Genomic DNA, 3,925 nt, shown 5'->3' with positions numbered 1-3,925 from the left:
AGAAAGAAAGGACCAAATGGGTGGCAGTTCTTGCACAAATGAATGATATACAAAAATTTGGTGTGATGAAGTTCCTGGGTGAAAAACCTGTAGAAAGCCTGGATGACAATGTATTATATGTAGCAAGGAAAAACACAGAGTGGTGTAACTCAATTATCAAAAAGGGCCACAAAGAATCCACTAAAATGCTAAAAGGATTGACAGATTTAATTGATACAATGAAAAAGGATCTTAAATGCATTGGCATCCAGCTTATGAAAGATGATGCCCAGATAATCAAAGTCTCCATAGAGATGACCAAAATCTTCCAAGAAAGGATATGGCTCATTCGGAAGACAAAATCCTTGACTACGGATGATTTCTCAAAAGTAGCCAGGATTTAATCAATGCTCATGGTCTTCTCTGATCATCACAAAGTGCACAAGGAAAGGGTGACACAAGTAAATATGGACAAAGAGGTTTTGAAGCAACGAATTCAGCATACTGGACTCCCCTAATTTCAATTCATCCTCAACTTCTCAGTGACACATTTAGAGTGGTGTGGCGTGCGCAATTCTGCGGCAAAGAAGGATAGACCAGTGGCTTCCTCTACCACGGTGGAGTCATGATCAATTAGGGGATGAGCTGTCAGCCTTTCTATGGCTATTATTTTAGTTTCTCTTGTTTTTAGTAAATGGTTTCAACCTCTGGTTAAAGTGAATTTATAATGATTATGTAACAAACTATGAGCCTAGAGGCTATTTAAGCTAAGAAGTAACTTTATGTTGAGGCCTGAAAAACTGTGATTTGTCAAGGAACAAACAATAACTGTTTTCTATGAATTTCTTAAAACTATAATGAGTGGTTTAGCAATGAAATGTTATGGTGTGCAGTCTTTAAATCTATGTGTTTAAGGATTGGCAATCTTTCTTGAGAAATCAGCTAATGTGCATGATATCATTTTGTTATCAGTTATTCCTATGTTTTCTAAATTCATTTTACCATTATTTACAAGTAAATTTATTTAGGATTGAGTTGTGTTGATCCCCCTTGTCTTATGAGACATGAGAGAGAATCGATCAGAGTTTATATTGCTATGCATTTGCTTTTGCTCTGTGAACATGTGTGAAAATCGAAGTCTGTGAGCTCTTATTTGATCTTTAGAATATTCTTTCTGTTTTATTTTAAAAGCATTCCTTTGTGTTGATAGATGAATGCTAAATCCTTTCCACACTTTCTGGTTAAAAGTGTCTTCATTTCAAAGTTTTCTGCATAAAATTCATTGCAAATCATACAAGGAGATGCCCTCTAATGCAGAGGATGGATTTTTAATTGGTTCATCAAATTGCTGGTTTATTTGTTTCCTTTCATAAAGGGGTGTACAAGAGTTATATTATTATTCAAAGAAAGCAAACATTATAATCTGAAGAAAGGGATAAATATGTTAACAAACAACATCTTAATCCAAAGAAATGTGTCTTTGGAGTAACCTCCGAGAAGCTCTTAGGATACATTGTCTCAAGCAAAGGCATTAAAGTAGATCTGGTGAAAGTCAAAGCAATCATGGACATGCCACTTCCCAAGAACATCAGTCAGTTAAGGACACTACAAGGGCAGCTACAATCAATTCAAAGATTCATTGTGCAACTCGCTGATGAGTGTCATCCCTTTCACGCATCTGTTACACAATAATTGTTAGGATTCCCACAGATACTGAGAGGGGGGGTGAATCAGTATCTGACTGGTATATTAAATTTCTTAACTTAGACCATGCAGAACATATTAATATTGTGTACTAGGAAGCAGAAAGTAATGCAAAAAACAGAGATAAAAACAACCACATGAAAAACGCACCATAACACAAGGATTTAATGAGGAAACCCGGTGTGGGAAAAACCTCGATGGGATTTGTGACCCACAATATTCACTTACTGGCCAATAAGAGAATATCACTGCTACAAGAGGGGCCTGCACATGCAGGAAGGCCAACTACCTAGAGCTCACTGCTCAAATACAAAATAGGAAGTCTCACTGACTTACAAAAATGGATTGTATAAATCCAGTGTCTTGTACTGCTTCAAAATAGCATCTATAATGCCAGATCAAGTACTAGTTTCTGCTCTGCTTCTTACATTAACCCTTAACCTATAATTCGCATAATAGGTCTGCCTTATTTCACCTAATTACATTCCCCTTACTTACTGACAAATATTCTACAATGATCTCTCTTATATAAGAGTCATTTTACAACTTGCAAAGTCGGCTTACAATGATTTTAAAAATAATAAACAAAATATATTACAACAAAAATCATGTCGGCTTTGTGTCAGTATGCTACCTTTCACTGCCGGTGTCGGTGACCTGTGTGCCAGTGTAGAGTCGGATCTTGCTAGTGCCGGTGGAATGCCTTGCTGGTGTCATAAGATTGTAAGGTTGCCATAAATGACAAAACCTTCAATCACCTACAATGTCTCATTAGAGTGTGCATATGCCAACAATCTCCCCCTTTGGCATTGATGGCAACACTCATGAGAAAATTTCAAAAGTGTATCCAAAACTTGTAAAATATATGAGCTCCCCCTAAGTACATAAGTCTTTTGCAGATTATTTTCTCATACTACTACTCCCCCTTTGGTATCAATGACAAAGGTTGTCAAAGTGTCAATAGAGTTGTAGTTTTTCTATCTCAACCTTGTAACTGGGTGGTCACAATTTGAAAGAGATCTGCCAAAACCAAATTTATGCTTTCCATAAACTTCTTACTATCTTTTATTGTTGCCTCTATTATTTGAATTGTATCGGTGAGGTGTTGCATATGCTCTGCAGGTGTTTTCTGTCCTTGTACTAATGCCTCAGATATTTCCTTTCTCAAGGATGCTAGATAGTCCAGTCTTGGACTTAGTCTTAGTCTCAGATTTTTAGCCTTGTTTATTATTCTCTCCTTTTCTCTCTCTAGCTTCAGTAGTTCTGCCTCAAAAATAGTTACCTTTTGCTCAAAAACCGATAATGTATCAGGTGAATTAACAAAATTGTCAGCAAGTTTATTAATTTCTTCTTGTGCCTTGCTCATTTTCTTATCTATGTCAACTATTAGAAAGTTTGTCTTGCAAGTATCTATGTTTGTGTCTCTGTCTTCCCATCTGTAGGTTTACCTTCAGTGTTATCAGTGTTGTCAGCACCGGTGGCTCATTAGCCATGTCAGTTTTACCAGTTGTGTCCTTGTCTATCACAATGTTAACCTTTTGAGTATCAACATCCACTGTGTATAGTACCTTGGGATTAGGATTAGTATCCTCTTGTGATACATCCATACTTTCATCTGTCGGTTGGTTTGTTGTTGTTACCGATGGAGTAATCAAAGGCAGTGGGGATAAGTTATCTTTTATTTTGATACTAGGAGGTCCACCAACCTTTCCTTTACCCTTATCTTTGTCTTTCTGATAGACTTTGATAGGCTTGGGGTTCCTGTATTCTTCCTGCTTTTCTTTCTCCACAAGGAATATATCCCATCCCTTTTTTGTTTCTTCTGTTACCTCATTTACTCTTCCTACCATTAGTGCAATATGTCGGTGTGCAATAGAGAATACGGATCGGTTGGCCTTTGCAATCGGATCATTGATTTCTTTTGGAGAGTTGACTGGGTAGATAGCAAGTAATTTTTCAATTTTGATTTTCTTGTCAAGTTCTACAAAAAATTGTCTTCTTGCTTCCAGTCTCTTGAATAATTCATCTAGTAGTTCATCTACAACTTGCATCAAAAATTTCTTATAGATATCCTGGTGTAAAATGACATTGTTTTCAACTTGTTCTTTCTCATCTGTTGATAGTGTATCATATAATTTTTCTATGTTCTTGAGATTTCCTTCTTTTGTGATTTCATCCAATAGTTTGTCAATTGGAGAAATATTTTGTTGAGTCCTTTTCTTCTTAGGTGTTATCTTTTTCT

This window comes from Cryptomeria japonica, chromosome 10 (assembly GCF_030272615.1).
Source record: "Cryptomeria japonica chromosome 10, Sugi_1.0, whole genome shotgun sequence".
NCBI classification, from domain to species: Eukaryota; Viridiplantae; Streptophyta; class Pinopsida; order Cupressales; family Cupressaceae; genus Cryptomeria; species Cryptomeria japonica.
The sequence above is the reverse complement of the archived record's forward strand: the minus strand, read 5'-3'. Positions refer to the sequence as shown.